Source organism: Gekko japonicus, unplaced genomic scaffold (genome assembly GCF_001447785.1).
Source record: "Gekko japonicus isolate JY-2015 unplaced genomic scaffold, Gekko_japonicus_V1.1 scaffold201, whole genome shotgun sequence".
Taxonomy (NCBI): Eukaryota; Metazoa; Chordata; class Lepidosauria; order Squamata; family Gekkonidae; genus Gekko; species Gekko japonicus.
Window position 1 is genome coordinate 448724 of NW_015162480.1, and position 26912 is coordinate 475635.

Below are 26912 nucleotides of genomic sequence, written 5' to 3' on the forward strand. Positions count from 1 at the left end.
AATGATTAAAGCAATCAAAAAACAATAAAAAATATACAACACAGAAGCATAGAGTCTGAAGCAGCCATTTTCTCCAGGGGAACTGATCTGTGTCATCTGGAGATAAATTATAATTTGGGGAGAGCTCCAGGCCCCACCTGGAGGCTAGAAGCCAAAAATGAGAGATCACGGGAGGAAGTGGAAATTCAAAAACAACATCCGTGACAAAAATAATGAAGAGTCAATGAAGATATGTTGCAAGATCATTTACTGTAGTAATTCTATAGAAAATTCTCTTCTATTATCGCTCACACGCTAACAAATGCTGCACAGTGTAAACAATTCGTTTCACAATATTTGCTTTATCTGAGCGTGTAACAATCACAATTCTGATCAATTACTACTCATCAACTCTTGATGGAAGCATTCCATGTCGACTTCTAATAACAGAACCCAAGGTCTTCACAATGTATTAGCTGGATTCTAGAAGCCAAACTTAAAGTCTCCACTGCTGGTAGACCTTGGGTTCTAGGGCTTTTCACATAACCAAATGATGTAAGTTAGAAAGGAAGAGGGAGTAGAAAAAATACAAAAGGTATAAGGTCTCATCTGATTAAACCTAGAGTGAAATGGTCTATTGAGCACTGTACATCAGAAAGAAAAACTTGAGACCAATTTACTTCAAAGAAAACACGTTTAATGATTTGTTATTCACGGGATAATTAAAAAAGATGTATTTTTCTCTAACAAGGTTTCGTTATCGTATCACGGTTGTTTTTCATTACAGAGTTCAATCTCCGGGGGGTGGCTGGAGATCTCCCGCTATTACAACTGATCTCCACATGACAGAGATGGGTTCTCCTGGAGAAAATGGCTGCCTTTGAAGGTGGACTCTATGGCTATATACCCTGCTGAGGTCCCTCCCCTCCCCAAACCCCGCCCTCCTCAGGCTCCACCCCCCAAATCTCCAGGTATTTCCCAATCCAGAGCTGGCAACCCTGGATTAAACAGATCCATGGTGGAGGAGAGATCTATCAGTGACTACTAACCTTGGTGACGAAAGGGAACTTCCACTTTCAGAGGCAGTCAGCCTCTGAATCCAAGAGCCAGTCAGCCTTCCAAAGCAGCCATTTTCTCCAGGGGAACTGATCTCTGTAGCCTGGAGATCAGTTGGGTCACCTCCAGCCACCTCCTGGCAACCCCACTGGAGACCCTGTCTTTTTGTCCTAGCCAGGCTCACTTGCAGTATCAGATAAAGCCAGATAAAGCTTTCCCTGTGTGCCCCCTGATCATTTAAGTTTGATAAAAGTGATCTTGAGGGGTTTTTTTTTGGGGGGGGACACTGCCTGGGTCACAAGAGTTTTATATGGTGCGGGTATAGAGTGGAGGAGTTCAGAGCAACACCAGTGTTGTGGGACAGCCGCCACCACTGTTTATTAAAAAATAATAAACTTGTTATTTCTATTATAACAGTAAGCCTTTGTTCCCGAAACAATCGGGGAGGGGGGGGAGGCAGTGTTCTGCTTGCCTAATTTGATGAAGGATACTTGAAAGCCGGCTGACTGGAGAAACAAATTAACATTTCAGCTACTAGGACATGCAAGAGTCAATGCTGTAATTTCGTGTCCATAATTTAAAGAGAATGGAAAATAAACTAGAAGAAATGAATAACATATTTCAACCCCCCAGGGGATCCTCATAGCATGCGGTCCTGATGTTCTGGAAAGAGGTTCCTCTAGATATGAACGAGACTCTAAATGGTCTGAGATTTTTCATTCGGCTCAAGATACGGAACGGTTCTGGGGGAGGGGGAGGGAAACGCCATGTGTTTCTAATACCCTGCAGTCTGGAACATGTGTTTTTATTTGTCCGTTTCTGTTTTGCACGGCGCATCTAGGAATAGAAGGCTGTGATGCATGATAACATGATAACATTTTTAAAGTACACATTAATTTGGTGCGTTACCCAGACTTCGGATAAGCGGGGCGCATTTTTATTTCTTTTATGAATTAAAACTGGAGATGTATTTCACTCTTATTCCCCAAAGAGTTGACTTCCACAGTATATATACAACTACGAATTATCTGCCTTAGAGAACTCCACTGCCACGGTACTGCATGAGTCACTGCTCTGGGCACATGATTGAAAATCGGCAAGCCCTCAGCAGGGACTCATCCAGAAATACAACAGGGCAAGTAATTCTGCGGCTGTATTTCTGTATTAGGAGTGATGGAATCCTGATGCAAAGACAAAGCAGAATTACCTGCTTCCAGCAACAGCTGATTGAATTAGGGTTACCAGGTCTTACCAGGCTTCCAGTGGAGGGCACCCAGGTCCATACATGGATAATTTGGTGCGTGTGAGAAACGTGCACGCTGCATGATGACATCCCCCAGAAGTGATGTCATCACGCCAGGCAGTCTAGTACTTTGACCAAAACTCCATGGTTACCATAGAGTTTTGGCCAAAATGCTAGAGCGCCATTGCATGACATGCCCAGCATGATGACATCACTTCTGGGTGATGTCATCACACTGATGATGTTGATGGGGCTGTTTCAGGGTGGGGCTTCCCCTGCCGGCCAGGTGGCTGGCAGCGAATTGGAACCCCTGAGATTGGGGGAAAACCCACCCCAACCGGGGGTCTGACAAGCCTAGATTAAGTGGAGGCAAGCTGAAAACAGTGGATCATGCAGAGAAGCAGTAGGCAGCCTCTTTGAGAGTGTAGAGCTTTTAATCACTTAATATCTTCATTCCTCATGGCTCACTAGCATCTCACTCATCCTGCACAGCTTGGTAATGACTGTGCTAATGGATTTAAAACCTTATTCTCCACATTTTGTGATGCTGAATGCATTGGTGGTGGGACCTCCAGCTTGTGGATGTAAACCAAAAATAACCTCTTTAGTTCAGCTTTGTCTAAAATTACATTTAAAGGGAATGGCTGATGTGGGTTTTTCTTTCTTTTTCTTTAAGAGTGCAGCTTTTGAAGAGATGCAGATTCCAGCACTCTTTGCAGATGTGGTTAAATAAATCAGATGTTTAAACTAAGAACTGGCCAATTCCTTTCTGCCTCTGGAGTCTCAGGACCCATTCAGACGTCATGTTCCCCTCCCCGCAACATACAGAGGAAAGCATGTACATTTTCTTTCATTCTGAGCAGACTGGATCCGCAGCCTGCCTAATATATGGACTTGTGGCAAATGTGTGAAGGTGCTCCTGGATAGAGATTACCTGAGTGTAGGAACAATCCCGTCTGCAAAATGGCCTTGAAATGTTTGCATACACACGAACACGTGAAACTGCCTTATACTGAATCAGACCCTTGGTCCATCCAAGTCAGTACTGTCTGCTCAGAGTACCAGTGGCTCTCCAGGGTTGCAATCCCACCAGTATACCCTGCATCAGAGGGCACCCTAATACAGGCACCCTCACTCCTGAAGTAGCCCAGTGTCCCTCAAAAGGCACTGCTCCTGAGTCTTCAGTCAATCCTAAGAGGGGCACAAACACACATTTATGAACATATGAGCTCTGCTAAAACATGGGCTCTGGAGGAAGTGGAAACAGAACATGTGTCTAGTCTATGTGCAATATGCCCCCCTCCCCTAAGTATCAACATTCTCTGCATGCCAGCATGTCCCCAATATGGAGATCTTCTTTCTCTGAAAAAGCTCCCTTTGTCTCCGTCTCATGTAAATACATTTATCTACAAAACACCTACATCTGTCCTTTATGGCTCCCATCATACTTCCTTTTAAGTGTAAACATTTCTCTGGAGAACAGATTTATGATCCTCTTCCTGAGCAATTCTCCTGGGTTACCAAAAAGCTATTAACTTTGAAGTATCAGATAGTATCAGCCATCAGCACTCCATGCATCCTCCAAGTTGTACCCATCACACCTTTTGTTTAAGGTTTGGGAAACCCCTAATCGGAAACCTTTTTGTTCCTTTGTTCAAGTCCCTCAGGATACCTTCTATAAATCTATAAAAATGGGTGCCCAGCCATGCCTCCATGTGACATTTTAGGGCACCTAGTAGAGTAGCACCCCCAAACTCACAGTTTGGGTCCCTTTTGTTCATGATACGCTGGTCATTCATGATCTCCTCCTATTGGACTTCTGCACATCTGGATCGGGTAAATATCACCTCAAAACTCCCTATATGTCTCTAAGCTCCTCCATTTCTCTGTAGCCTTGGATGCGTGTGTTATTTGATGGCTAATTATTTGAGAGTTTCTCTCCCTGAAACTGACCCTGGTATATATAGGTGTACAATCCCATCTGTTACACCCCTTTTGCCAATGCTGTCTCCTCACTAATTGGATTTAAACCCCGCCCTTCACTACCCAAAGGTGTCTCAGAGCGGCTTACAAACTCCTTTCCCTTCCCCTCCCCACAACAGACACCCTGTGAGGTAGGTGGGGCTGAGAGAGCTCTGACAGAAACTGCTCTTTTTCAAGAACAGCTCTTATCAGAGCTATGGCTTGCCCAAGGTCATCCAGCCAGGTGCAAGTGGAGGAGTGGGGAATCAAACCCAGTTCTCCCAGATTAGAGTCCGCACACTTAACCACTACATCAAAGTGGCAGCTGCCTCTGAAACATTTTTTAAAACTATGCTCATTCAATCAGATCTCCATTAGACAACCAGATTCCTTGCTGGGCAAAAGCCCCACCTGGCTCCACCCACTTTCTAGAAACATCTGGCAGGCACCAGAAAAGGTGTGCGTGGGTGTCCTAGTGCCCATAGGCACCACGCTGGGGACCCCTGCTATAAGGCAAAAGCCATAAAACCTATTCTTTCTGAAAAGGGCAACTTAATTAATTAATGTATTTATTTTATTGGATTTCTATCCCGCCCTCCCCGCGAACGGGCTCAGGGCGGCTTACATTTAGCAGCACTATGCGCCAAGATACATTAAACATGTAAACTTAATATCAACATCCGCCCCCCTCCCCCATTACTAAACTGAGCAGATGGCTTGACTGCATAAGGAGGTCCTTTGACAGGTCACTGATTCAAACACATAGGAAAGATGGTGCGGCTGCCTGGAAATTAAACTTACATATATGGTTCTAAATTACATGACCTCGGGTGACCTCCAGCATTCATCCTGCCAATTACACATTGCAGAAGCAATTGATAATGCGTGGCACTGGAGGAGGTTATTAGCAGAGGTATTTTCCTGACAAGCCTCCCATTGTCAGACAGGCAGAAACCGGTGGACAGGTAGTCTCTCATCAAATGACAATGACAGGCCAACCAGGCTGCTATTGATCTCTTTAAATGGATCAAAAGAAGTATCCTTATTGTGTTGCCCCCTGTGGTTGCCTGTTTAAGTAGTCCCAGAGTTCCTTCACACACTAGAGCCTTTAAGCAAACTCTCAAGGTGTTCCAAGTAAGCCACTCAAAAATGTGAAGTGTAAAAGTGACACATTTGTCAGGAAGAAGCCAATAGACTGCCATGCTCTGCTGGGGATGTGATCGAGGCTAAAATCAAGTTTGTTAAAATTGTTCAAGTGATATTTCTGGTGGAGTCAACTGTTTGTTTGTTTTTTTTAATTTATTTTCCATGTTTTCACCTTTACATTCCACAAAATCTGTGTATATAGGATATGATAATAGATAGAACATTTATACATTGGAGTCAACTGTTGAAAAAGAAATAGGCAAAGAATAAATTCCATTCCTCTCCATTTTTTTTTTTAAAAAAAACAGCTATACACCTCAGCTTCTAAAAACTCCAGGTAGCCGTGTGGCAATGCAACCCTAAACAGAGTTACGCCCTTCTCTTGAAGTTAATGGGTTTAAACGGATATAGCTCTTGTTAGTCCATTTAGGACAAATTACATACAGCCCATTAAGCAACTGGGGAATCAAAGCAGAAATTCCAGCTAAGGTAATCTAGTGGATTTATGACTGAGTTCATATTTAAATCAAGACTTGTTTCCACATGGAGGTTTTGCTCTGCGCTCCCCTCCACCGCCAGGCCTTTTGGGGTTTTTTACCTTCTCACCCTCCCCTGTCCATAGTAGGCCTACAGATGCCCTACTATCCTCCTAACACCTAAGAAGAAAGTGTATTAGGCTGCTCTAGACTGATGTTATTTTGTGCTGCCACTCTGTTTTTATTTAATTGGTTTTAATTGATTTTAATTTTAATTACTCTAGGTTTGTACACACATGGTTTCCATGGCTGCAGTACATGACAGAAGTTGAACTTCTTCCCACTAACGCTACTTACTCTTCTTGGCTTTTCTTCTAGCTCTCTACTGTACACACTGAGATACATACAAAAATCTTCTACATCTAAGATCCAGATCTAATCCAGTACTCACACTTGCCTTACTGACAGAGGTCGCATAATTACCAGCACTTCTTACCCTTTCTTATTGGTTGATAAATGTTCAAATAGTTACAATAGTTTTTACTGTTACATAATAGGCTTTTGATGCAACTTGATCCTTTTCTCCTGTTGTTGCTTGTTTAATGCTTTTGATGTACATTGTTGTTAATGATGATTTAAAAATAAATAAAAACATATTTTTTTAAAAAAATAAAATGATTTTAATTGTATATTTATTGTTTTATCTCTGCCATGAGCCGCCCTGGGCCCATTATGGGACAGGGCAAGATATAAATGCAACAAATAAATAAAATGGGAGCAGGTTCAGAGAGGGCTTCCAACGCCACATCTCCCTGTCCACGTTCAGTTCCATTTCCACTTTTGATTTCCCTTCAAATCCACTGTCCCTCCGGCCCATACCTGTGAACTTTTTATGTCTAAAGAAAATCAGCAAGAGGTATATCACTGTAGCAGCATCACACTGTTGTGATATGCCTACTACCTATTTGTTTTTAGAAAGCCGGGGGGGGGGGGGAAGGGATCGAAAAGATACAAAAAAGTGTTCATGGGAGGAGATTAATTTAGGCTGATGATCTACGTTGTGCCACACTGGAAGATAATGAGCTCACCAGTACTGTGTAACAAGACAGAAGCATTGACACAGCTGCTACAACAACATTCTCCCCCCCCAAGTCTCAGTTAATTACTCTCAGCATCCCACAACTAAGAAGGGTACATCTGCACATCTATCTCTGAGTTTGATATATTTATTTCCTTCACTATGTTTCCCCCTAGAATTAAACCCAAACAAACGGTGACCATATAAACTAAGCTTGTTATTCCAGTTTGGTCCTCACACATCTGTTAAACACCTTTTACTATGCTTATGCTAATTTGCTGCTCATCCTCTACCTGTATGTATGGACTGCTAGCTTCCATTTCAACATATCTGAAGAAGTGCACGTGCACATGAAAGCTTATACTTTGAATGAAACTTTGCTGGTCTTAAAAGTGCCCCTGGACTTGACCTTTGTTCTCTGATTCACAGTTAGGGGAAATCAATGCAAAGATTTCATTTTGTCTCAGCGTTGCCCCTTGATGTCACTGCACAGCCAAATCTGTGTGGCACCTTGGTGTCATTGCACTAACTGTGCGATCCCTGACTGATTGGGAGCGCATAGTGAATAGCAGGGCTATTTTTGGGCAGGAACGCACAGGAACGGAGTTCCAGCTGGCTCCCAAGTTGGCCACGCCCAGTAGGAACTCATTAGCATAATAGGCCACACCCAACAGCAGACACTCATTAGGATTGGCTACATTAGGGGTGTGTGGCCTAACATGCAAAGGAGTTCCTGCTACAAAAAAAGCCCTGGGTTTTGACAACAAACAAGGTAAACAGAATAACAAACAAAAGGTGGGTGTGGCTGGAAGACCACACTTCTGGTAACATGGGGGTGTAGCCTAATGTGCTAATGAGCTGTGCTGTCAGGGGTGTGGCCCAATATGCTAATGAGTTCCTGCTATTGGGTGTGGCCTATTATGCTAATGAGTTCCTGCTGGGCTTTTTCTACAAAAAGAGCCCTGGAATAGGGAGGGATTCTTAATGACGTGGGAAATTCTGTGAAAAATAAGCACACAAAGAAACCTAAGGGAAGGGGGTTTCAGATCCCTCTAAAACAAATGTTTGCCCCAGAATATTTTAGAATTTTTTTTTTGGTACAGCACAAATCATTATTAATCCATTATGACATATCTTAAAGGACCATTTGGCTATCATGTCCAAGCAATATAAATATATATATGATTATGTGGGCAACCAGACCTACAGGGGTTGGGGGAATGCCTTTCATACAGCAGAACCTAGTATAGAATGAAAATAAAGATAATTTATAATAACCTAGTAAACTATTCAGTGAACCAACAAGTCAAAACAATGCTTATTTATTTTAACCGCACATTTCAAATGAAACCCCATCGAGGCCTTTCTCTCTTTGCCAAAAGCCTATATGGACAAACATCAAGCAGCTGGGTTGCAAGTTTGTCAAGTAACCCAGTAGCTAGTGGGAGTTCAGCAATAATTCACACACCAAAAGATTTAAATATTTCTTAAAGTTTGGAACAGCGTGATTGAAAGCCGGAGCGTTTTTTTTTCTTTACTGGATGTTTCCTGGGATACGAACCAAAATTCTGAATCAACTACTGTCCTTCTTGTGTTACATTTCACCATTGTTTGGGTCAGGGGTCTGTTGTATGACTGTCAAGGGATCAGCAGCTTACCGAAGCAGTTTACTGGCGAGCATTATAACTGAAGAATAAGTACTTATTTACACAATGTGTGATTAAAACGTAGAATTCGCTGCCAGAGTATGGAGTGATGGCCACAGGCATAGCTTGTTAAGGGGGTTAGACAGATTCAGGGAGGACAGGTCTATCGGTGACTACTATCCATAGGGACTAAAGGGAGTCTTCACATTCAGAGACAGTAAACCTCTGAATCCCAGTGTCAGGAGGCAACATCAGGGGAAGGTCTCAGCCTCTATGCCCTCTTGTCGGCCCTCCAGAGTAACTAGTTGGCCCCTGGAATGCTGGACTAGATGGACCACTGGTCTGATCCAGCAGGGCTTTTGTTATGTTCCTATGGGACCCATGGCTATTTCTCAGGTAGAAATCAGTCTCTCAGTTGTCACATGGTACAATGGTCTTTGTTAAGGCACAGCTATTTGCTATTTCTTGTGTTTCTTCCACTACCACTGTGAATGCAGGAGCATTTGCAGTGGGAACGGAACATCCGCATGGTAATATTCTCTAGCTCCAGCACCCCACGGACACCATTTCCCCTCCATCATCACCACCTTTTCCAGGCTTTTTTCAACTGGGAATTGACATATATCAGTAATTGACATATCTTTGGAAGCTCTTCCCTCGGCAGTTTTGGAGGGCAGATATAACAGAGTATCATACTCTGACAGAACATGCAGCTGCTCATATGATAAAATCGAAACCATCAAACATATGATTATGGAGTGGCCTATATTCAATGAGTTGAGGGCAAATTTAGTCGCCCCTTTACCTAAAGATATGGAATTACTAAATGTGTGAGCCCAGGTGTCATCGCTACTATTGGTTACAAATTATTGTGTCACCCTCTCAGTGGCAAAATTTATAGGCACAATAATCAAATATAAGAGAAATAATACTGAGTAAGATCTTTTTTTTAAAAAAAAATCTGGTTCTAATTTCTGCTTAAGGTGATAGCCATATGAGTAGGATGGATGGATAGATGGACGGACGGACAGACAGACGGACGGACAGTAGATAGATAGATAGATAGATAGATAGATAGATAGATAGATAGATAGATAGATAGATAGATAGATAGATAGAAGATGGAAGGGAGGGGGAAGGAAGGAAGGAAGGAAGGAAGGAAGGAAGGAAGGAAGGAAGGAAGGAAGGAAGGAAGGAAGGAAGGAACATCTTGATAATACTACGGCAACATGTCAATTACTGATTTTTAAAGCCCCTAAGAGTCCTACAGAGGCATAGGGGAGGAAAGGAGATGGCACTAATGTGGGCAGAATCGGCAAAAACCCATATCTCCCCATCCACATATGTGCAAAGGTACTTTTCCAAAAGATCCTGCCAAAGGAGGTTTGGATAAGATTATGGCAAACCAGGGGGAAAAGCAGAAGTTGAATGATTAGGGGATGATGCCATGTAGATACTCCAAAAACCTCACTGTAGGTTGGACACCAAAGCAGAGCAAAAGTTCCATGTGGAAGCAGGCGTCACCAGCTGTCAATGTCATGAACAATGAACCACTGCACAGATAATTACTTAGGCATCTAATTACTAGTTTAAATTGGACATCTGTTTTAAACTAGGTGGATAGCCATGTTAGTCTGTCTGTAGCAGTAGAAAAGAACAAGAGTCCAGTAGCACCTTAAAGACTAACAAAAATTTGTGGCAGGGTAAGTCACTGTTCACTTCTTCACTGGTTTTGAACATTATGGACTATTCTTTGTGGAAAAATACAGCTGATTTGAAACGATGGGCACTTCTAAAAATCTCTTCCATAGAGAAGACTGCAGTTCTAAAAACCCGAATCTGACCCTGCTTGCTCCGTTGCTGAGCCTTTAGGTTGCTACGGTCATAATAGTTAACAGTAGTTTGAATACTGAATGAGCCCTTCTGCCTTGTGCCAGAAGAGTCACACCAATAGCTGAGGAAGTAAAAACAAGAGCATCCAGCCTTTTTGGTAAACTGTAGTGTTATCCAAAAGATAACAGTAGACCAAATCAGGTTCATAACAAATGTCATAGGGCTTTACCGCATGGGTTTTTTTTCATTGGTTCAGGCACCACACTGCTTCGGTTTATCCTGATTTCTGCATTTTGTGGGGGGTTTTGTCTTTTGTTTTCATGTCAGGTTTTTTTGTTTCTCCTCTGGGGTTTTTCCCAGTTCTTTTGAGACCACTTTTACCTCAGTCTTTTTCTGGAAGCCGATATTGACTTAAAATAAAATAAAATAAAATAAAATTTTTTTTATTTCATGCCTTCTCAAAGCACAATACCACCAATATTAGAAAAGGCTCATAGAAATACAGTTTGTTGGCAGCATGTGGAGAAACATAAAAGAGGCACTTAGACACATCAACAAAGGCTCTAGCAGCGCACTCATCGTAGCTATTTAAAATTGCTCATGATACCCAGGCTAATGAAACAAGGAGGCAGCTGGATGAAAAGACTTAATTAAACTTAACAAACACAGTGACAACTAAACGTGGAGTTGGAAGACGTACAGGACGTGGTAAACTATTTTTGTTCTTTAAAATATGGTTTCCAAGGAACAACTAAACAAAAGTGAACTACCATAGGTTAAGAAGAGTTGAAAAGGGAGCAAGGGGAGGATAAAATTATGTTGGCCTCTAAGGCTGCAGTCACACGCGCCAGTTGAAGCGGAGGGGAAGCGAGGCTATTTCCTCTGGAGGTATTTGACATTCAGTTGTGAGATCACACATCCTTTTGCAGCTGCAGGCTCAGCCCATCACTGTGTTATCAGACCCAACAACGATCAGAGTCGTCAGGGTTTTTTGCCTCCCCTCCCCTGCGCATAAATGAGGAATTGCACCTCCGCACTGAGGGCCCACTATGGAGTATGCAATGATGCGCATACTGCAAAGGGGAGGGGAATGGCACTGAGCCGGGATGGCATGATCAGACCATCCTGACAGCATGACAGCGTGCTTGCGCGATCAGACAGGGGAAAGTCTGTCCATGGCCCGTCGGAGCCAGTTAGAGCCGGACTTTCCTTGCTGTCTTTTTACTCCGCTTCTGTGGCGGAGCAGCACGGGTTGCCGACGACTGCAGGATGCTTCCCAGATGTTGCTGTCTGATCATGCCCTTTGGATCTGTCAGGAATTCGCACCTATGTCAGATCTAAAGGCACGTGTGGTCGCAGCCTAAAAGTTTTTACGAGTTGTTGCGTTCCCCTTTTGTCTTGGGAGTGGCGCCCCCGGTGGCCGTTGTGCCGCTGGACGTCTTTAAGCCGTGGATAGGTGGGTGGTCCAGTAAGCAGGAGAGTCTCGGGAATGGGGGAGGAAGAGAAGGGCCTCAGACCGGCAGGGGACAGGGTTAAGAGCACCCCTAGCGTCCCTCTGCCCGCACGCTGGCAAGGTTTTCTCTCTTACTTCTCTCTCTCTCTTTCCTCCAATACGCTTCTCTCTCTTTGGCCAGCGGTCCTCAGTGTGCCATTCCTCCCTGGCCCTCTGAGATCTCCGCCTTTTATTCCCTTTCTCTCCCCCTCTTGGACCGCCCCTCCACCCCCTTTGTCGGGCCCGCTCCTCTTTGAAAGGGGAGATGCCAGGAGGGCGTTTCCCGTGTGTGCGCACGCCGGCAGTGGCCTCGGTGGCCTCTGGGCTGCGCCGCCGCCACCGCTCTGCTGCTCCCACCCCTTGGAGACGCCTTGCAGCCCGTCCATCGGCCCACTTGTCTCTTCGCCGTCCCACCTCCAATAAGCCCGCTCCTACCTCCGGGTGCGGCCCGCGTTTTGCGCTTGGCCCACGGCTTCCTCTCGGCCGGTAGGACGTCAGGTTGGCTTCACCCCGCCGGGCCGGGCCTCTGTCCGTAAGTTGGGGTATGGGGGTCCTCTGAGGGTGTTTGTGGGCTCCGGGGTCTGCCATTCGCCCCCCCCGCGACCCCCGGAGCGGGACACGAGTGGTGGGAAATATCTAGCCTCAGTCCAAATCCACCCACCAGTTTTGAGGGATCTATTTTGACCCTCTTTCTCAGTCAATTTGAAAGCCACAGACTCAGAAATGGGAGCAAAAAGGTTTTAAAAACTTTTAGGACCATGCCTATTCCTAATGAACATGAAGTTGAGCCAACTTCAGAGGACGGCGGAAGACCGGAAGGCCTGGCGTGATCTGGTCCATGGGGTCGCGAAGAGTCGGACTCGACTGTGCGACTGAACAACAACTATTCCTAATGCTATACTATCATGTCATCTATAGTTCCCATGATGCCTAGATGCTCTGAATGCGCCATGCAGGGAAGAGCATAAATCTTCTTGACCTATACCCTTGTAATGATAATGCAACACTTTTAGAGCAGCTGAAATTCTCAATAAAATATCACAATCCTCTTTCACAGACCACATAGAGAGGAGAGAGCTATAAGAAAAACCAAAAGAGTTTCAAATAATATTAATAATAACAATATCAAGTTATAATTTTTAAATTTTTCTAATGGCTATTAGTTCTTTATTTGTATAGTAGCTCTCGCCACCCTACTAAACCTGGCAAATCAGTGTACTTTTGGAGTTAAAATGTAATTAAACAGCCTTGTTTATGGGCCAAGGAGGTTCTAAAGATTTCAAAAAAATGTCTCTCAAGTCCCTTTTAAAAGGGTCAGTGTCGAACCCTGGAAGTTCTTTTTCTGTAGACGTACAGGAGTCAGTATCTTAATTGTTAGCATCACTGACAGAGATGCTTTGGTCCTTACTTTGTATAATAAAGAGACTCCTGTGAGGACTCGTTGGCTTTAACTTGAGATGTTCTGCCGCTAATCGTTGATTCCCCCTCCGATGCATCATTTTCATAGGCGGTTGGCAAAACTGGAGTTAACACCTTTGATGGGATAGAAGTAGATATTGACTTATTACGGTCACAGGAGCGCTGCAATTTGTCAGTGTCAGGGATGAGGGAAGTCAAATCATCATCGTAGGTTCAAGTCTCTGACTTGCTGTTAGGCCACCTTTTGCCATGTGCATCATGTTCCTTTTGGTTTTATTTGTCCTGCCTACTCCCACCCACCTCCAGCCCCCTTTTCAATGATTGGACTGCTGTCACTGTCAAACCACTCCCTCACCTCCCTCCCTGTCCCAAAGATGAGTCGTTTCATTTTCTTTCTTTCTTTCTTTTTTTAAAAAGAGCACTAAAATGTTGGTATATTGACACACTGTTGTAACAACAGGTTAGCAGGTTACCAGGGAGCCAGTTTGGTGTAGTGGTTAAGTGTGTGGACTCTAATCTGGGAGAACCAGGTTTGATTCCCCGCTCCTCCACTTGCAGCTGCTGGATGACCTTGGGCAAGCCATAGTTCTGTCAGAGCTGTCCTTGAAAGGGCAGTTCTTGAAAGAGCTCTCTCAGCCCTACCTACCTCACAGGGCGTCTGTTGTGGGGAGGGGAATGGAAAGGAGTTTGTAAGCTGCTCTGAGACTCCCTTACGTAGTGAAGGGTGGGGTATAAATCCAATCTCCTCCTCCTCCTCCTCCTCCTCCTCCTCTGAATTCCAAGATTTCATTAAAAAAAATATATCTCTAGCTCCTTCCATCACAGAGAAGCTGCTAAACCTATCATTACAATGGTATGTTGCTATGTCAATATTTTAGTGCTAGTCTTTTAAATAAAATGCAGCTATTGTATCAATAGAAGCATGCAAAAAATAAATAAAAAGGGGGTGTATGCCGTGACACTACCAATGACGTCAGCACCCTCCCGTGAAAATTCTGATTATTTAAGGCATGTGCAGAAGAAAATAAACTGACGTCACAACCGGGAAAGTGCAGAGGGAGGGCAGATGTGAGAAAATTAGAACCGTGCCCAGCCTGATCAACTGCCAAGACTATCAGGACTGAGTAGAGTGTGTGAAAAACCTATACCCTGCTTTTCTCCCCAGTGGGGGTAGGAAGCAGTGTTCCCTATAAGCTGAGTTAATGTGAGCTAGCTCACAGTTTTTTAGCCTCCGGCTCACACATTTTTGTCTTGGCTCAGGAAGGATGGCTCCAGAACAAACTAATTTATGCAGTAGTCAAATCTCTCACTCACAACTTTAATGCCAGTAGCTAATAAAATAGAATTTTTGCTCACAAGACTCCACAGCTTAGAGGGAGCACTGGTGCCTTACATCATTCCTCCATTTTATCCCCGCAACAGCCCTGTGGGGTAGGTTAGGCTGAGAGTATGTGACTGACCAAGGTCACCAAGCAAGCTTCTACAGGTGGGATCTGAACCTGGGCCTCCTACATACTAGTCAAACAAAGTTTGAGTCCAGTGGCAAAGACCAATGAAGTCTTAAAGGTGCCACTGGATGCAAACTTTGCTCCACTGCTTCAGACCCAACATGACTAACCACCTGGATCTAGATACTAGTCAGAAATTCCATTATAACACACTAGTTTTTTTTAATTCAGAGATGTTCTTGACCTCCCTTTATTTTGTAAAGGAGGGGATATTTTCCACATTCTCTCAATGAGGACCTGAAGTAGCTTACATCATTCTCCTGTCGTCTGCTTTGTCACCAGGGCTTTTTTTGTAGAAAAAGTCCAGCAGGAACTTATTAGCATAATAGGCCACACCCAGCAGCAGAAACTCATTAGCATATTAGGCTGCATTCCCATGTTACCAGAAGTGTAGTCATCCAGCCACACCCACCTTTTGCTTCTTATTCTGTTTACCTTGTTTGTTGTCAAAACCCAGGGCTTTTTTTGTTCCAGGAACTCCTTTGCATGTTAGGCCACACACCCCTAATGTAGCCAATTTATTTATTTATTTATTTAACATTCAACTTATATATCGCTCTATCCCCGAAGGGTCTCTGAGCGGTTTACATACAGTGTACCTACAATTCTAATGAGTTCCTGCTGTTGGGTGTGGCCTATTATGCTAATGGATTCCTGCTGGGTGTGGCCAACTTGGGAGCCAGCCGGAACTCCGTTCCTGTGCGTTCCTGCCCCAAAATAGCCCTGTTTGTCACCACAACAGCATCCTTTCGAGGTAGGCCCAAGATCACTGAACAAGATTCTGTTGCAGAGACCTGAACCCAAGTCTCATAGATCCTATTCAGACACTCTAACCACTATGCCACTGGACTCAAACTTTGTTCTACAAACACAAGGTTATTCAAACAGTCCACATATTCAGTCCAGCAACAGGCATGAGTTTCTTTTCTCGAAGGAAACCATCTATCTTTTCTACCTCATTTGAATATTTTCAAAGAAGACGCCATTTCGCCTTTTAAAATGACCAGAACTGAAATCCTAAGAGACGTCAAAGTACAAAGAGACGATGCAAATGTTCTTTCCACTGTGTTCCAGCTCCCAATTAGTCCATAAGCCAAGTTTCTTTCCAAGCCTGCAAATAGACTGCTTTGTTGATGGGACACACTGTCAGCTATTTGTCTAAACAAAAGGTGAAGCAAAACACAGTATTAATCACTGCCTGTCTGTCTGGCCTCTCTTGGATTTCTTAACTTCCCTGACTCTTCGTTTGTGACTCCAGTTTTACACAAAAAAAATGCAAGTTAGATAGAAAGCCATAAATTCCATTTCACTAACGAAGGAAGTGCCAAAGCAGGAATTCGGATCTCATTAGATGGCTGAGACTTTCTGTTGCTAGGTCACCGGAGTCGAACAGTAACAAGTCGCTGGCACGTTGTTAGATTTATTGAATCTGCTCTGGTTCAGTTTCATACAGAATCTTTCATCAACAAGATCACAAAAATGCTGTATAAGCAATGGCTGATAAATGCGCTTTCAAACTGAAATTAAAAGCAGACGATACCAAAGGGTGCACACGTGTGAACACATGGGCCCCCATAATGCAGCGGCACAAGGAATTCATAAATGTGGAAGGCATAGTTTGGTTTCCCAGATAAATTATAAACTTCTAATGCAGTCAAATAACATAATCTAAAGGTACTGGGGAATTGTTTCATAAAGTTATATGGAGCCCATGAGAATCCATTGCAACATGGCCACTCACATTCATGACAAACATAAGAGATCTTTCGGCAACAAAGTCTCATTTAAGCCACGTTTCTCCTAAATCAAGATTGTCATAATGCATAACAATTGAGCACTTTGCATTCCCATGTGCTTGTGGAACTCCTCTGCCTGCAAAGAATTCTTCCTCCGCTTAGAAAGAAAGAAGCAGTTATGTGAGACTGCAACGGGATGCCTATAGGAAGCAATGTCTGTAAGATTAACACATGTGCCAAAGTTGATAGGAGGGATGCAGAGCCTAAAATGGATTTTTAAAAGCCTTAAATGTTTAAAGGCTCACAAAATGGAATCCATATTTAGAAGGGGGGGGGATACAGAAAGAACGCTCATCACACCATGTGACAAAAAGATCCAATAGGTGCCTATGGCATTTGTACAAACAAATTCTAGACACCAGCAATGACACAGGTGTTGAAAAACTTCACCGCATACTGTGCTTTTGAGTGCTTGAAACAAAATGAAATATGGAAGACGTACAATCAGATGTGATCCTAAGGAGGTCTACTTGGTTACATGCCATGTCATTCCATGGGGTTTATTCCTGGAATGCATCTTTAGGATTGCAGCCTCAAAGTGTTTCATTTCACTTGTCTCCTCTGGACCAAAACTGGACCAGACCTGGTAGAAGGGATGTTCATGACCTTCTCTCCATGTAATTTTCATAGTCTAAATCCCCAACCTATCCTGAAGTTGCCATCTACATCATTGGGTAGCAGCATGGTGCAGTGGTTAGAATGCCAGTCTAGGAGCTGGAAGCCCCAGGTTCAAATTGCTATTCTGCCCTGAAGCTTCCTAGGTTGTTCTCTTTCAGCCCAGCCTACCCCACAGTGTTGTTGTGAGGATAAAATGGGGGAGGGGAGGGGAGAATGATGTACATCACTTTGAACCTCTTGGAGGAAGGTAGGGTTCCCAGTGTCCAGGTGGGGGCTGGAGAACTCTTGGAATTACAACTGACCTCTGGACTATGCAGATAGCTTATTATCAAGTTAGTTAGTTAGTTACAACTTTTATTCCACTTCTCCAGGAGAAAATGGTTGCTTTGGAAGATAAGAACATAAGCATCCACAAAAGCTACATTGATGACGAAAGACAAATTAGAAACTTATGAGATATGGTTAGATAAAGACAATAAATTTAAAACGGAGGATAAATTGACTGCACAAAATATCAAATTAACATGGTGGGAAATGGCGCAGCTAAAGAGTAGGTTTAACAGTGATAGTAAAATAGGCTTTATGAAAAGAAAAATGAATTAGATAAGATATGGCTGTCAACAAACGATAAAATGATACAAAAATTATATAATTTTCTACTTGATGATACCATGCAAGATGAAATAGTTCAAACTACTATGGTTCGTTGGATGCAGGATTTAGGCTATAACATAGATTTAAATTCATGGTCCAAAATATGGAAAAGTTTAAAATATATGAGAGCTATACCATATAAGGAAAACATATATAAAATGTTTCATAGGTGGCACTGGTCACCCGATAAAATAGCTAAATGTTACAAAAATGTATCAGGAAATTGTTGGAAATGCAAAAGAAATGTAGGCACCTTTCTTCACATGTTGTGGAGGTGTGAAAGGACACATAAATATTGGTTTAAGATTCATAAACTGATAAGAGAAATAATTAATATAGACCTAACCTTCTCACCTGAAATATTTTTATTAAATATTCTTCCCGATAGTTGTAAGAAACATGAATTGTATATAATAACATATATTAACTTCGGCTGGATACTGGAAAACAGACAGAATACCTGCTATTGAGGAAATAATAGACAGAATATTGGAAGTGGCAGAAATGGACCGGTTATCTATAGTACTGCAAGGAAAAGATGAAGAAATACATGTCAAAAGATGATTAAACGTGTATAAATGGATCAATAAGAAGCTGGAAAAGTAGACTCAAAAGATGTTGTAATCTACTTTATACTGTTGTTATGATATGAAAAACTTAATTTTTTTTTTTTTTTAAAGAACATAAGAACATAAGAGAAGCCAATGTTGGATCAGGCCAATGGCCCATCCAGTCCAACCCTCTGTCACACAGTGGCCAAAAATACCAGGTGCCGTCAGGAGGTCCAGCAGTGGGGCCAGGCGTTATATATCCTACTGAGGTCCCTTCCCCTCTCTAAACCTCACCCTCCCAGGATCCACCCTCAAATCTCCAGGCATTTCCAAACCCGAAGCTGGCAACCCCTAAAAAAAGGACAGGACAAAAATGTACTCAATATATAACAAACAAGGTTATCTGTCTGCTTTCTGCAGAAGAGCAAACAGCAATTCCCAGAAGAGGGATTTAGACTAGGGAAAACCCTCCCTCTTGCTTCAGTTTGGGCCCTTTCATTTGCCCTTAAGTAAAATTAAAACCCTTTGGAGATGGCCTGTGTCATCCCACAGCAAGGGCACAAATTTGAGGGGAGACTTGTGTGAGGACTGTCCACAATATCTGAAAATCAAAGATGCACTTATTTCATGAAAAACCGGGAATGCCCACAAATTTTCTTTTTACAGATTTCTGGGTGAAGGCCCCTTTTCAAGCCACATCTGTTCCTTACAGCAAAACGCCAATCAATTCCCAACCTTATCTAAAACAAGCATTATATAACCCCATGAATCAATGCATGAAAGACGTTGGCAGTTCCATGTAGCACAATGCAAGATGCCATTTGGAATTTGCCTTCTTCTCTCTTGAGAAAAGTCAACAGATTTCCCCAGGGCACCGTTTGCTTGCTTACAGTCTGCTAAAGTTACATTGTAGAACACAGACTGGGGGGGGGGGGAATGCAAAAGGAGAGAGTGCTTTGCAAAAGTCTCATTTAATGGCAGATAGGTTTATTACCAGGGGTCTTGTCGTAGAAAAAGAGCTGCCGGAGCTCATTAGCATAACTCATTAGCATAACTTATTTGCATATGCCACACCCCTTGACATCACCGGAAGTGGCAGAAGGCCACACCCCCTGACATCACCGGAAGTGTGTCAGAAGGCCACACCCCCTGACATCACCGGAAGTGTGTCAGAAGGCCACACCCACCACTCAGGCTCCACCCCAAAATTCTCCAAGGTATTCCCAACTCAGAGCTAGGGAGCCTATCTGATGGCACACACAAGCAAACCACCCATGTCAGATAAAGAGGGAGGATACCAGGATACCAGGGCAGTTATAAGTCTGTAGGTGGCGCTATGTTCATTAATATTAAGTGTTACAGCCATATATTTTTGGCTGATGATGGCTGGAGATCGATCCTGCAACCTGTGACTCTAGTATTTGAAGAGGCATAAATGAGCAACCAGAAGAGAGTTATAACCCACTCAATTGTCTGTGCCAGATTTTCTATCCTCACACTGTTGTCTTACCATTTGCAGAAGGGATGGGCATTAATCAGACAAAAGATAAGTGATTCTGTTTTCCAGAACAGGCATGCAATGACACACAGAGCTTGTTAACCTTTAACTTTAGATCTAAAAAGTGTGCAAACTACATAAACTTCTTACCGCCACCAAGGCAGAGCACAGCTTTCACATTTGCATGTTGTATAAAGTTTTTCCATCAGCAATCCTGGAGGGTTCTTATGAGCACATTTTAGGGTCCTTTTTGTCCTTGTGGTGCAGAGATGAGAGCCCACATTTACAGAATGGAGAGTCTCAGTTTACTTCCCACAACTAGAAAAGATACCTTTACACATTTATCTGCTATTTCACACATTTATTGCTTTACACCTCTTGACCTTAAAACCTTAGCTTGCTATTTAGTTTTGTCTTTGCATATCATTAAAACATCTTCATCATGTTACATTTTAATTTGCTGTTCAGCCCTCTGTCTATGAGTTTGAACCTTACCTACCATTCCAATGTATTTCAAAAAGTGTGCCTTGCGCATGAAAGCTTGAATAAACCTTTGTTGGTCTTAAAGGTGCCACCAGACTCTAAATTTGCTCTACTGCTTCAGACTAATGTGGCTGACCACCTTGATCTCGAGCCCACATGTCCTTGTTTTGTATTATTATAAAGCCATTAAAGATAAAATAATTGCTGCACCTTGGACTATCGTACCAAGCCGATGTCAGCTAGCTGCCATGTTTCACTTGCATTTGTCCTTTCCTGACTGTGGCGCGAGTGCGCATGCTTGCTCGCTTGCTTTGCTCGCTTGCTGTAAACAGCGATAGGGAGGCACTCATGAGACCGTGCGAACTGGCGCTGCCAGACTGGGTTATCTGACTAACCTTGAGGAGGAGGGAGGGCTTGCATTCCACTGTTGGTGTGAATATTTCTGCTCTCATGAGGCACAGAGAGTCTCCCGTTCATTATGTAACCTCCCGCCAGGATAATTCCCGTGCGCGCGCTTGGATTTAATCTGCTTAGCCAATTGCATCATCATGTTATATGTAGTGATGCATCCACCCCATTGTCATTCCTAACAAGATACCTGTAGATCATGACAACGGACCTGTAGTCTAATAAAGCATAACGATTCCCTGGAAACGTGTGTGGAGATTTGCATGCTGTTGAACCTGACAAAATTGTTAGGGATCCCCTTTACCCCCATCGGACCAATTCTCTCCTGAACGAGATGAGTGGCCCCGGTGGGACAGGGGTGCCTACCTCAACAACCACGTCGGTGACTACCCCGACAACCACGGCGGTGCCTACCCCGACTACCACAGCAGTGCCAGTGACGGTACCTACGATGGTGCCCACCACAGCTCCATCCACGACAGCACCGGCAATACCCACTCCGACGACTTCGGGAACGGGGCTGCCAGTGACGATGGCCCTACGGATGATGGTGAGCCCAGGAGGGCCGGTGTCAACGGATGGAGGGGCCACACCTTGATTGAGAACCTCATCCCTGTGCATTTGGGAAAGGGGGTGACCTACTGCCGCAAAGATAGGGACTGGAGCCGGCATTTGGGAGACTCCACGCAAACTACCTGGTCGATGCCAGGGAGTCGGAGTCGGAACAGTATTTTTGACCCCCGGTCGAGCTCAGGGAGCTTTGGGAAGGGATCGATGGGGATGGGGGGGTGGGGGAGGAAGGCAAGGCCGGGGAAGGCAAGGCCCGGCTACTTACCCTCCTGCTTCGTCCTCATTCTCCAACGGAATGAGGATCGAAGCAGAGGGCGGGGTGAAGAAGGGGGCGGGGCTTCACCACGTGACCGCCCCGCCCCCTAGAGGTTCTCTTCCGGAGCGCCGTACCGGAGCGCTCCCCCCCGACTAGAGCCCTGTTTATTACACACTTTTAAACACATGCATCGTTATAAGAAAGGTTCAGCCCTAAAACAGATCTGTCCATTTAACTTATGGGAGTTATGCCTTTTCAGGTCACTTTTATAGAGGGCGGGGGGACGGGACACGTGAACAAATCCAATATACTGGTGTTAAGATGCTTCCTTGTGTAATGTACTCAGCCATGACCACGTGCGCGCCCGTTGGGCCATGCGGTCATGCCTACCAGCAGAGCTTCGCTCCCCTGAGAACAATAGCCGAGCGGATCCTAGCCCGCACCAATCAGAGGGCCAGGTCCGGGGCCGAGAGCCTATGGGACTCTCGGCCACTGTAAATAGCCTATAGAGCAATAGGGGGTGTGTTTAGGTGGTGGGTTTTCTGGGCATATATACCGGCCTGCGAGTCGGCAGTCTTTGTCTTGTTCTATCCCAATAAAAGTACTTTGCTGAAATCACTCAACGTTTCTCAGTACTTTTCACTGGCGACGAAGGTGGGATAGAACAAGACAAAGACTGTTTCTCAGTACTTTTCACCTTGACTGCGTGACCTGGTCTGAAGTTCAAGGCCTGTTACAGACTCAATTTCCCCTAACAAGGTAACTTGAACTCCCGGGCCTGCATACTCACATGAACCCACAGCGCTGTCTTATACTGGATCAGACTATTGGTTCATCAAGGTCAGTAGTGCTTGCTTACTCTAACTGGATGGATCTCTCCAGGGTCTCAGGCTCAGGTAAGGCTGTTAGGTCCCCCGGGAGGACGGAGGTTCCCCCGCTAAAAGGGTCCCCAATCCACTGGTCCGGAAAAGGCCGGCGGTGGGAACCCTGCTCGCAAAGTGCCCAGTTCAGGCCGACATGCCTGGCGCGATGACGTCACCCGGAGGTGACATCATTGTGCCGGGCATGTCGCCGGCTGACGCTGTAGCAATCAGCCTGAAAACCCTATGGTACCACAGAGTTTCCAGGCTGATTGCTAGAGCATCAGCCAGCAATGTGCCAAATGTGATGACATCACTTCCGGGTGATGTCATTGCAGCGTGTGCGCGCTTTGCGCACGCGCAAAAGTCCCGAGGAGGGACCAACGCTCCCCCACTATTAGCGGTAAGTGACTTGGCAACCCTAGGCTGAGGCCTTTCATATCCCCTACTACCTGGTCCTTTTAACCGGAGATGTCATGGATTAAACCTGAGACCTTCTGTATGCCAAGCAGCTGCTCTGCCATGGAGCCACAAATACCTGTGTGAATCATGTACTGGTGGTGGAAAGGGCCATCAAGTCACAGCTGATTTATGGTGACCCCCACGGGGTTTTCATGGCAAGAGACGAGCAGAGGTGGTCTGCCAGTGCCTGCCCCTGTGTAGCGACCCTGGAATCCCTCGTTGGCGTCCCATCCAAGGAATAACCAGGGCTGACCTTGCTTAGCTTCTGAGATCTGATGATCTTGGGATAACCTGGCCCATCGTGGTCAGGTTCATGTACTCACTGCCAGTCAAACACATCTTCTCTGAAACAGTTTTAACAGCATTTGTGTCTATGGCGGCTCCAGTTCTCCCAGCTATTGTTGGTGCCCTGCTAAAAAAACTTATGTGAACGGAAGAGCACCAGGGATGCTCTGACACTATACCCAAGTAGGGTCTGCTGGCCCATGAGGCAGCTAGCTTGCTGGAGGGAAGCACGTATGTACTTGGTAGGGATGCCAACCTCCAGGTGGGACCTGGAGATCCCTGGAATTACAGCTCTTCTTCAGACTACAGAGATCAGTTCCCCTGGATAAAATGGAGGGTGGACTCGGTGGCATTGTATCCCACTGAGGTACCTGTCCTCCCCAGGCTCCATTCCCAAATCTCACAGAGTTTCCCAGCCTGGATCTGGTAACCCTGCTCCCCCCATCCCCCGCTGGTGGCCACTGGAGACCTGGCAACCCAAGCTACTTGGTCACTGCTTGGCTGGAAGGCCTCCTAGCTAAGCCGCCTTTGAGTTCTGTGATGGGAGAAAGGTGGGATCCAGACGCGACAAATAAATAAGCAATCTGTACTAGTGATCACAGGATAACGGGAAGACGTTGTACTGGTCTGGCTCAATTTGGAAAAGCAAGCTGTGAGGCCATATCGCTTTGAATTGCTAACTAGAACATACCAAACCAGTGAGGTCTGGTTAAAATTTGTAGGACGTTTTTTTTTTTTTTAACACGTTTGCTAACATCAACAGCAGTAAGTGGGGCTGAGTCTGTAATGAGAGCCATCCAAAACCCTCTATAAATGAAACGTTAAGAAAACATTTCATGTGTGGCTCCTCATGCTTAAGTGGAGATCCAGATGTCGCTCTCACTCTCCCACCCTCGCTTTATGCGCCTGTTTCATTGTTTCAAGGGAGGGCATCGTTAAAACTGGACTATGTTGAAATTAAGTGCAGTGACTTAATAAACTGGATGATAGAGTTGCGGAGGTGGAAAGAGAAAGGGATGGGCAAGAGTTTTCTTTGAGCGAACAAACTTTTTCTTCTAAAGCCAGACAGAGAGATGTTTATGGCTCAGGGGGACAATCGCAACATATGCTGCGGATCGAAAAGTCATTAAGAGGATGCCTGAGTACATCCCAACACGAAGAGATGATATCGTAGGAAGATAGCGCAGCAGAGAATTATGGAGTGTTACTGTATTGTAGTGATGAAGCCAAGGTTATATTTAGAGGTGAGCGACCACAGGTTGCATGTTGCAGGACCGTGAAGACCATGCAATTGTATGTTAGGAAAAAATGCTGGAGGAAAGAAATTGGGTTGGATCCAGCCAGTTTTTCTCACTCTTTCTCACCTAATTCAATTCCATCCTGTCCTGCATAGCTCAGAAATACTGGGTGGCTCCAACCCATCGATTTACTCTTTATTAACCACTCACAAAATAAATGGTCATCTGAATGGACTGAATCAAGCTGTGTAATAGTGAGGTTAATGTTCCACGTCCTGGGGCTGCCCAAGGAATTTTGGGTACATAGGGTACATAGGGTTGCCTGGGATCCTGCTATGGCAGGAAGTCTCCCATCAATCACCAGAAATGCTATGGTTTTACCATCCATTGTCACTTTGAGGTTGTACCTGAAAGTGATGTAGTGATGTTGGCAACATCACCAATGTCACATGCCTCCCTTCATTCTCCACCACCCAACTCTCCCACTGGGGGCCTGGCAACCCTATGGGTACCTGTGGCAGAAAAATCAAAACTGCGCCCCTTCCCACGAATTAACATGGGACAAAATCCACCAGACGTTCCCTTGTACAAGCACTATAATGAATAGGAGCTGCACAACACCACGATTGTCAGAACATGCAGTTACAGAGATAATGGCTTTCCCACCTCCCCCCCCCCCAGTCAAATAAGATCTGACTCTAATGAGGTTTTGAATTAGGGTTGCCAAGTCAGAATTTCGCCACAGTGGGGGACTCCTGGCTGGCGGCTGGAGTGCGCGCGCGCTCGCCACATCCACGTCACTCGGAAGTGATGTGACCACGCCGGGCACGCTGGGGGTGGGGCCACGACCATCCGAGGGAAAACCATAGAGTTTTCCCCTCGGATGACCATGGCCCCGCCCCCAGCGTGCCTGGCGTGGTCGCATCACTTCCGGGTGATGTGCACGTCAGGGTGGGGTTTCCCCTGGGGCCCGATCCGCTGGCAACGGGGAACGGGCCTCTGGGGCGGGGGTTTCCCCGCCCACCGGGGAGATTTGGCAAGCCTATTTTGAATCATGAATGTGTATGCTGAAAACTGTGAGCCCATCTCACTGGCAGCATGGATCCCCACTCCTGCCTTTTACTGTTATAATTATTTTTGTTGAGTCGTATCATAAAGCAAGGAGAGCTAGACCCTCCAGGCAGTGGATGCACAGCTGCAGAAGGAAGCAGGCAGGTGGGTGCCGATTCACCTGGTATTGTTTTGCACAAACCCCCGTTAAAATTAATAGGGGGAGCTGCAGAAAAACAAGTAACCTACAGTTTGGGAAGCGGCTTTTCTTTCCCCTCCACCAGATGGCCCCATATTGCCTTCCAGAACTGGGGTCTCTGTGACCCATTTTGTCTTTTCCAGTCGTAAGGGCTGTTCAGAGACTGCAGACCTGAAGCCTGGACAAATTAAGGGGCTGATCTAGGGTAAACCGACAATAGATCCCACACAGCCTTTCCTAAATTTCCCCCTCAAACCAGCAACAGAATCCCAAGTCCCCGTTACCTATCAGAGGGTAGTATTTAATAAATGTTTTGTTAAGAATGGTCAGCATGGCTAAAGATAATTACTGCACTGGCTGGGCAACCTTTTAAAGTTTTTTTTTTAATTTTAGTGTAAGTGACATTGGGTCCTGTTCTGCAGGAGAAAGGCAGGGTTAATTTTTTTTATTAAGAAATAAATATTTGACCCACATGGATGTCACTTGCACGAAGGTCCTGTTGCTTGCGACAGTCTCACGATTTTATCCCGTACTTCATGGCTTTTCCCTCCTCCCATTTTATCCTTACAACATATGGTTGCCAGGGACAATAGGCAGGGAGGACTTATTGGGGGGGGGCAATAGCTGGTGATGCACTAACATAACTTCCTGTGTGCACCAGAAGTGATGTCAGTGCATCACCAGGGATACCAGAGACGCTCTGGTCATTTGGTCACAACTTTAGGGTTTAACCATAGAGGTTTGCCCAAATGCCAGAGTGTCCCCAGCATCCCCCAGGGACACCTAGCAACCCTCTCATAACAATCCTGCGAGTTAGTTTAAACCAAAGGAGAGTGACACACTCGAGATCACTGAGTGAGCTTTGTAGCTGGTCTCGCCATGCTTACCACTGCCCAACACTGGTTCTCACAAATGACCGTTTCTTGTGGTTCAAATGTGTAGTGTATCAAGTCCTGACAACTCCGGACATGTCCAGACTTGTCCAGAGACAAACCTCAAGCTTCGCTCCTAGAGACAATGGACCAGGTGGATCCTAGCCCGGCCCAATCAGAGGGCTAGGTTTAGGGTTGCCAACCCTCCCGGTTTGCCAGAGCCCCCCCCCCCCATTTTGGGGGGGGGGCTACCCCCCCCCGCCCCGATGGGTGG

The 26912-nt window shown here is 45.0% G+C and overlaps 1 protein-coding gene across 1 annotated transcript in view; it reads right to left on the reverse strand.

Annotated features, from left to right (window-relative positions):
- The window catches only part of CCBE1 (collagen and calcium binding EGF domains 1), a 211278-nt gene that overhangs the window by 36345 nt on the left and 148021 nt on the right, over positions 1-26912 (reverse strand). The gene's annotated exons all lie outside the window — the stretch shown is intronic.